At 41.6% G+C, this 9,500-nt stretch overlaps 1 protein-coding gene across 3 annotated transcripts in view; it reads left to right on the top strand.

Annotated features, from left to right (window-relative positions):
* The first annotated feature begins 2,650 nt into the window (after window positions 1-2,650).
* Window positions 2,651-9,500, top strand: part of LOC139536790 (transcription initiation factor TFIID subunit 6-like) — a 45,148-nt gene continuing 38,298 nt past the window's right edge. For 2 of the 3 annotated variants that reach the window (XR_011667396.1, XM_071337411.1), the window contains exon 1: window positions 2,651-2,839. The gene's annotated coding sequence lies outside the window, so the exon portion shown is untranslated. Of the gene's footprint in view, window positions 2,840-8,236; window positions 9,056-9,500 lie in introns of all 3 variants that reach the window. The other variant, XM_071337413.1, reaches the window with a different exon arrangement.

The following is a 9,500-nucleotide window of genomic DNA, read 5'->3' as shown; positions in this document are numbered from 1 at the left end:
CTACACAAACTGTCAGAAACCGTCTCAGGTAAACTAATCTGTGTGATCGTCGTCCTCACCAAGGTCTTGACCTGACTGTAGTCTGGTGTCGTAACCAACTTCAGTTTGCAAATCCTCACCTTCGATGGCCACTGGCATGCTGGAGAAGTGTGCTCTTTACGGATGAATCACGGTTTCAACTGTACTGGGCAGATGGTATGACGTCTTGTGGGCGAGCAGTTTGCTGATGTCAATGTTGTGAACAGAGTGCCCCATGGTGGTGGTGGGGTTATGGTATGGGCAGGCATAAGCTACGCCCATTGTCGTGCTATTCATCCAATGGCATCACTGTTTCAGTATCATAATGCATGGCCCCATGTCGCAAGGATCTGTACACAATTCCTGGACGCTAAAATAGTCCCAGTTCTTCCATGGCCTGCATACTCACCAGACATGTTACCCATTGAGCATGTTTGGGATGCTCTGGATCGACGTGTATGACAGCGTGTTCCAGTTCCCGCCAATATCCAGCAACTTTGCACAGCCATTGAAGAGGAGTGGGACAACATTCCACAGGCTACAATTAACAGCCTGATCAACTCTACGCGAAGGAGATGTGTCATGCCTACTAAGGCAAATGGTGGTCACACCAGATACCGACTGGTTTTCTGATTCACGCTCCTACCATTTTTCGTAAGGTATCTGTGACCATCAGATGCATATCTGTATTATCAATAGTGGTTATGATTAGCATGGTGGAACCAACCTGATCGCTGCATTTACCTTTCTATTTCACTTCAGATATCATGATGTGTAGAGAAATAGAATGGTAAACGAAGCGATCAGGCTGGTTCCACCAGGCTAGGTTATGAAGGTGAATTCGGACAAAACACAGAACTGTTTTAACCTTTGACCTGGTAACATTTCACCAACCTGATTCAAGTGTCCTCCCTGTTCCATTTCTAGGAATGCTCACAGCGAAGAAATGTTTGTGTGATGCTGAGGGTCCTTTTACTGGTCTTCTCCATGTTTGGCTGCAAACTGGACATCTCGAACTGCAGCAGCAGCAATCCTCATAAACAATGTATTTCCTCATCTTATGAGGTTGTGTTGACTGGGAGGGCCTGTGACACAATAGGCAGCCAAGTGGTAAATTGCATTTTGTTATAATGGACACATGGCCCTAACAGGTTGTGGCCACCGTTTGCCACCATTATAGTGCAATTAATGTATTGTTTAGTGTTGTTTTGTGTAGTGGCTTTGCTGGCATGCATCTCACTTTTTCTTTTTTTTTGCCATACCAAGATTGACATGCTAAAATCGCCACTGCTTGTGATCCCTACCACACTTTGCACATCTCATTTTACCTTTGCACACATTAGCAAAATGACCCATCCCTTGGCACTTAAAGCACCGAAGTGGAGGCGGCACATACTCTCTGACTGGATAACTGAGTGATCCTAGCTGCACCCTATTCTGCAGGTTCCCTTCAAATTGTAACAGTACAGTTGCAGTGTCTACTCGACTGCACTCTTTTTGCTTTTCACATCAATAACTTTTCTTCCTTTCAGCGAAGCCTTAACTTCTTCCATGATCATTTCCAATGACATCCCAGCAATTACTCCTCTCATTTTAGACATAGGTGAAATGTCACATTCCCGGTGCTAACTCCCATTTGGTGAGTTCAATCTCAAAACTTTCTCCTGCTGAATTTCAATGTTTGCAATGATCACGACCTTCCCATAACCCAGCGGTTTGGCATCCTTAATCACCCCAATCTCTTCCCTAATTGCTTTTGTAAAATGCAATGGCTGAAAGTACTTACTTGCTGTTTCTGGGAACACTACCATAACTGTGGAACTTTCTACTCCAACTCTTTGTCTAAAGTGGTCTTGTGCTTTACAGGTCTACTCTCAACACTACTCATTGTTTCCCCAGCAGTATTCATCCCTCCATCACCCTCATTGCGGTTCTTACTCCAGTTCCTCCGATTTACAACAGGTGTAAATAGCTGATCATCAATAGTTTTATCATCATTATCAATTGCCCTAATGCTACCATCTGACCTATCCGCCATGCCAACCCCAGTCACAGTACAGTTGTGCCAAATAAACATCTTGTTACCATCATGTTTTCTGGACCTTGCATCTGATTGGTCAATATCTTTCATCGTTAGGCAAGTTATCAGTGACGTTCCAGGTTGTCTTTTTTGGAATCGTGTTTGCGCTTTTTTGGAATCGTGTTTGCGAACCACATCCATATGATATAGGAATCTTCTGAGCTGTGCAGCGCGACTGCAATAAAGACAACCTGTAACAGACCTGTGGCTTAAGATAGGTTTGCATTGTAGGAACTAGGATATAATAAATATATATATATATATATATATATAATATAGTAAATATGGAACAATTGCTGCCAGTCAGAACTAGCCGATTGATAAAAACATCCAACTAATCCTTACAGATGTGTAGTGTGAAATATTCAACAACAAAAAAAGTTACATTAAAGTGTTACGAAATCCTTATGTATACTATATTTTACAATAAGACCAGCTTCATAAAACTGTATACCACCATAGATACAAATGTAAAACGCTTCAAAATAGAGGATGTCACTTCATTCACGTAAACATGTTTGAGGACCTTGAAAGGTAAAACAAAATGGCGGATTTTCAGAAAACGGGGTCAGAGCTGCAGACCATAAAGCAGTTAAAATAAACCTACAAATGAATATATACTGCAATGATCTAGATTTGCAAAGAAGCCATTATCGCACATTTTAATAGTATTTGTTTCTTTTTAATTCGTTTAACTTTCTCCTGTTGGTGTTTAACGGCCGTATTTGTAGCTTTACAAAGGTAAGACCGCTATGCTAGGCTAATCAACTTGGCTTTCTAGCATTAGCGAACGTCAGCTAACTGTTATCCAGCTAGTAAATCAACAAAATGCACCAAGTTGTCTGCCTTGCACGCTGTATAGAAATTGTTAACATAACACACTTTGGAGAGTTTGCTGTATGTGTTGCTTTTGGTTCTGATTAGTAGTTCGCTAGCTAATGATCAGACCGTATAAACTGCTGGTAACTACTAACTAGCCAGCAAGTTTACATTTCGATGACTACCGTTTGCTCTCAGAGTTTAAAATAAGAAACGCATATGTTATTACTAGGCTGTTGATCCTATGCTATGGAAAGTAGAAAACACATACGTGTATAGCTTTTGTCCATTCAGACAGAATGAGGGAACATCGGGGTGCATTCATTACCTCTTGCAACGGAAACAGTTCACCGTTCAAGAACGAAACGGAGGGACCTACCGGAATTTGTCCAATTGAAACTCTCCTTTCCGTTGCAAAATGGTTTCCGTTTGAAGTAAACGGTTTCTGTTGCAAAACGTTTGGCAACAATCGGCATAATGAATACGCCCCATCTTACTTGCTTGTTCGTTCAGCCATTCATGGGGGGAAAGAATCGGGTTTTGAGATAAACGCCGAAAATAGGTTTACACAGGTTTAGGAGATCCTACACATTATGTTCTGAGATAATAGCAGTCAGTTAACATGACCTTTATGAATTATGAAGCCTGTGTGCTTTTTCTGATTACATAAATGCTTACATTTACAAAAAGTGACTATCTCATGAAAATGACCATAGCACAAACCGTATAAGATCTCCTAAACTCTCTCCTATCGTGGACGTCATGGTTTCCCCTTGATGCATGTAATCTTACATTTCTCCACTATCCATTCGTGAATTGCCAGAAACCTAACATTAGATACTGGGACATGGCCTGGATTCAGAGGCATGCTTTGTGTTCAAAACAAGATGAGTCGTTTTTGAATGAATTAGAACAGTATGCTTTCTTTATAAGATGCATTTTTAAGTTATTTATAACATAGACATTAGAACTCAAATAGGAAAACAGATAGTTCCCTTTGTTGGTCCTCTGTACAACATAGCTATAGGGAGATTGCACGCTAGCGCCCTCTACTGAGTAACATTAGAATGACACCTGATGTGATTCAATTATATATATATATTATGGTAAATGTAACTTCTGTATAGCACTTTGACATCGGCTGATGTATAAAGGCCTTATAAATACATTTGATTGATTAATTGAAACTTGCATGCTCAGGCTGCTCTGGATTGAACCAGCTCATGCAATGACTGTCACTGGCTGCGTCTAAGCTCTCTCTCTCTCTCGCGCGTGTAACTTTCCTTAGAAGGTTTGGTGAGACAGAAGTTCACTTTCCTCCCGTGGGTGCCTGTACCCTGAGTTGCAGGATACGAGGGTGGATCTGGGTTCATAATCGAATCACATGGAGCTGTACTCCCAGCATGGCGATATAGTGCTGGCTGAAATGTCGGTGTCCTTCAGTGTCACATAGGACTCGTGTAGGATGACGACGTGGTTTCTCTGGCTTGTCAACTTTTTTTTCTGAGACTGTGATGGAGGGTTTGGCTTTGGGGCAGCCACACATCCTTGATACGGATGTAGTAGGGGAATCCCTGGCTTCTAGCGCGCCGCTCATGGAGCTATGTCACCAAGCGGCTGCACGCTTGTCAGTGGAGTGGCCGTCCTCCCCCCACGGCGGAAGGCATTCAGGTTTGTTGGGGAATATCTGCTATCGGTCAAACACTGCTTGCCTCTTTTTCCAGACTTCGTCGATGAGTTTAAGATGACCTGGGCCCAGCCGCATTCAGCCATGCTGATGTTGAATGGGTAGTCCCACTTTATGAATATGGAGGGGGTGGGGCTTGTCCACGTGGCGCCCGTGGATGGGAAGCTAGCTGGCTACTTAGCCCCTTTGGCTAACAAAAGGATGGCTAACCCCAACCCATTTTGCACTAGTTTGCTATCTGTTAGTGCCATTTAGAAATGGTTAGCCTAAGCTATAATCCCCCTAAACATCAGAATCATTAAGCACATTCCTTCTTACCAAACAGATGTTGTGTCCGTGCATCACCATGCCGTGTTCAATGTGGAATTGTTCATCCGTTTATACAATTCTAAAGAACAGGTAGAATAAACGAAATTGAATACTGTGTTCCACAATATAATAGAACAAATTGATATTCCGGTTTCAATAAATTAATCTTAAATGGCACTTGCTTTTTCATTGACTGAATATATGCGCTCTATATGGGGAAATGTAGCAATTAGGATTTATCTGCAATGGTTATAAATTAGGCATTGTTGCAATTTGTTGGCATATAGATAAATGCGGGCATTTGTTTTCCAGTGCTAGCCTTGTGTTCTAAAATTCAAAAAAATACCATTCAAGTACTAATTTTTTTTTTGTGTGACTACTCGAACGATGAAAAAAAATGTAAAATGCTGCCAGATATTCGAAATGTTCTGCAGGACTGACGTCGCTGACGTAGGAATAGACCCGCCGAATAATTGGTTGAGCCTCTGAACTGAGCACAGAAAGTTAAATGTATTGAACTAACTTATTAGAAAAGTAGTTCTTTGCACTCGTTTCTCAATTCCTGAAAAGAATGCATCAGTAAATCGTATTCCTGCAACTATCAGAAGAAGTAATGCCTCTTCTTGTGCGCCTGTGTGTGGTTGTGTAGCCAGTTAGCATGCCTAAACAGTCATTTCTAAAGGCTTTTCCCAAAAACCTTACCAATTAAATGTTGATTGCAAAGTAGACCTACCTGGCAGAATGATATCATGATGATTTGTATCAATCATGTGGGCATTTGTTTTGCAAACTCTCCCATCCTATGAAACACTGCTACAGAAACAGTGCTACCAAACACAACGATCTCTTGCTGGTGCACAATTGACTTATTTGTCACATGTTTGGAGTACAAGTGTAGACTTTACCATGAAATGCTTACTTACGAGCCTTTTCCCAACAATACAATTGAAAAGTAAGAAAATTAACAAATAAAAAAATAGTAACACAATAAAATAACAATGAGGCTTTATACAAGGAATGCCGGTACCAAGTCAGTGTACTCGGGCACGAGGTAGTTGGTGTGATTGAGGTAATATTTGACTAACTTCAGGAAACTAGGCGTATGTTGCTTGTCACTAAAAATCTACACGTGTTTTTTGGCAGAAATGCCTTCTGGAACATGTGAACTTTCATGTGCCTTACTATCAAACTTGTATGCCATCTGTAAATACAATTGTTAAATTACGCGCCTAGTTGGTTTAGCCACAGAAAAAGGAAGGAACCTTCCCGCTAGCCATGATTGGCTGAGATAATGAGTAGGCTGGACATGCCGAGAGATGAGTTTGGATTTGTCTGCCATGTAGCACGCTTCTGTCTATTTGAGCTGGTCAGTATGTGTAGTAGGTAATCCTCTCTAACGTGGCTTTAAAAAAAAAAGTTATCACGTATTAAAACTGCATAAGTGTTGCTCACCACTTTCTGGAGGACTGAGTTTTGAAATCAGTGGAAATAGAGTATGATAGCTAAGGAGATGGAGAAAACCTGTCTCCAGATTACGTCTTCAAACTAAGGGCAACCATGGCATCTGGGGCAGAGGGAGAAGCATCCATTCATGTACGATAGTCTAGCTAGTAGGGGTGGGTGGTATACCGGTATGAACGTGAATACCGGTATGACGTTGTGCCATGATATGGATTTTGTCATATCGTGCATATCATAATAAATTAATAAATGTATGAAATAAGACGTTTTTTGTTTCGTTCAGTCATACAGCCTAGTGGGCTAGTTCAAATGGTTTATCTTTCACTAAAAACAATGCCTTCTTTAGCAAATAAAAAAAACTAGAAGCATGGACGTTACACACAATCTGCCTGCCAATCAAAGTCAACAAACAAGCATGCGCAACTGCAGAGTAAGCAAACATCTAGTGAAGTAAACTCCTTTCGTTAGCAAAAGTGTCCAAAAATCAAGCGCTAAAGTGTAAGCAAGCATTGAGGATGACTGAAGACAAGGAAAATAACGCTATTGAGGTTGATTTGCAGGACGAAGAATTGGTTCGTTTGGAACTGGTTTGGCTTTAAGATATCCGACCTCGACCAACAAACAGTACTGTGTAAGTTGTCAGAGCATTGTGCTAGGCAAAGGTGGAAACACCAGCAATCTTTTTCACCACCTGAAAACCCTGCATGTGCACGAATATGAAGAATCTACCAGAATGCGTGCAACAAATCCCCGGAGCAAGTCCCAAGATATCTTCAAGCCAAACCCACACTCAGCTATCACTCAAGGCATCATTCGTTAGTGGTACTCCCTATGACAAGAAGAGCAAGAAGTGGAATGAGATAACGAGTGCAATTATGTATCACATAGCGATAGACATGGAACCAATTCAAACTGTGGAGAAAGACGGTTTCAGAAAGTTGATTCGAACTCTAGACCCAAGATACGAGATCCCGAGCCGTAAATACTTCAGCAAAACATGTCTGCCAGAATGCTACACAGAATGTCGGGACAGAGTTGCCAATTAAATTCGTAACGCTGCATTCTTCTCTACCACTGCCGAATTATGGTCATGCCGGACCACAGATCCATATATTAGCCTCACAATTCATTACATTGACGACAACTGGAAGCTGCAAAGCAAATGCCTTCAGACCTCTTATTTCCCAGACCGACACATCAGAGAAATAATTGCAGCTGGGCTGAGGGAGGCACTTTCATCCTGGGGCTTGAAAGAGTCGCGTCAAGTATGTATGACTACCGACAGCGAATCGAACATGGTCACAGCATTGAAGCTGAACAAATGCACAAGACTAGGTTTTTTCGGACACAGGCTACACATTGCTATTGGTAAGTTTCCACGTCCAAAACACACAGAGCTAGGTAGAAAAATAACGTAACTTAAAAACAACAACTTAAGGAATACAATAGCTTTCTGCATTTTATCTCCTCTGTTTAAAGTTATAGACTAAACCGCCTGATCCTTCTTATACTTTAAGCCGAATATATACAGCTATGCAAATCTATCATATTTGTAAATGTGTGCAATATCCAAACATTACATTGGTTTTATTTCTAATTGATACATTAGCCTGTGGTTTCAAGATATGAATCTATCTTCTCTCTTTTAATAATAAATAGCCTACTCAATAAATGATCCCGTTTTCGAAAGCAACATAGCTCTCTTAATCACGACAGTTGTATGTACATCTATAGATGGATTACATTTGTAATCATGTCCAGTGTCCATGCTGCAAATTGATGTAATTACAGCAGATGCAATGTTATTTCTATTGAATAATTGTGATTCATATGTAATTATTTTTCACCTTTTTATTTTTCAGAGAAGAGTGTCCAAAATGAACCTCTGGTTTCCCAGTATGCAAGAAAGTGGTCAGCACATTTTCCTATAGTTGAAAGCAGAAGGCACAGGATAAACTGAGTCTGCCCCTCCACAAGCTCATCACGGAATCCCTGACAAGGTGGGGATCTCGACTGCAGATGATGGAAGGAGTCCTGGAGCAGGAAAAGGCCATCACACAAGTCCTGGCCGCAGACAAAAAAACACGGCACCTTGCACCCTCCTGGCAAGACATTGAGGTCTTTGAATCTATCACGGCAGCACTTAAGCCCCTCCAGGAGAGACATACGTGAGTGTGTCCTATCTGAAGCCGGTCCTCCATTTGTTCAAGATGGAGGTTCGGAAATTAAATGATGGCGAAGCCAACCTGACCCGAGAGATTAAGATGAGTGTCCTCAATTACCTGAATGACAAATACACCGACCCTGAAACAGATGAGCTGCTCACCATGGCTACCTTTCTGGACTCAAGGTTCAAGACCACCTACATGACCACTGAGAAGCTGGTGAAGGTGAGAGCTGCCTCCGAGACAGAAGCCCTCCTGGTATGGGAACACAGCCGTGGGAGACTTCTCTCTTGAAGAGGACTAGAGTGCGAGAGAGAAGCAAGCTGCCACTGCTCCACAATCCGCAAAGAAGTCCAAGAAGAGCCTTGGGAGCTTCTTTAAGAAAAGCAGTAGTGCACCTGCCTTAAGAACCCAGAGACAGGTCATGGAGCGAGAGCTGGACAGCTACACTCTGATGATGGCAGCAGACAGTCAGGCTGATCCTTTGGAGTGGTGGCGAGTTCACACTTCCCACAAGTGAGTTGTCTGGCAAAGGAATACTTATACATCCCTGACACAAGTTTGCCCTTTGAGATGGCATTTAGCAGTGGGGGCAATGTGGTCACATGCCACAGGGCAACTTTGAAGCCAGAAACTGTCAATAGGCTGGTGTTCCTGGCACGGAACTTGTGAAGAGGGAGGCAGTGAATTGTTACACGTTATTGCTTATTGCTTGAAGAAGTTCGTTTGAAAAGGTTTACAACTTGAATTCATAATGACCAGTGTTATGCTGAAAAAAGACAGCACTTCTTATATTTGTCAGGAAAAAGTAAAAAAGTAAATAAAAAGGTTTTACTTTTTTTAAGTTACATTTTACTGCATATTTATTTAACTCATATAGCTTTGTTTATGTTTCATGTTGGCACAGGTTTACCACAGAAGTAAAAAAGAAAAATGTGTAATGCCCCCTTTCTGTTTCTCT

Source organism: Salvelinus alpinus, chromosome 13 (genome assembly GCF_045679555.1).
Source record: "Salvelinus alpinus chromosome 13, SLU_Salpinus.1, whole genome shotgun sequence".
NCBI classification, from domain to species: Eukaryota; Metazoa; Chordata; class Actinopteri; order Salmoniformes; family Salmonidae; genus Salvelinus; species Salvelinus alpinus.
Note: the sequence above shows the minus strand (reverse complement) of the source record. Positions and strands in the feature narration are given on the sequence as shown.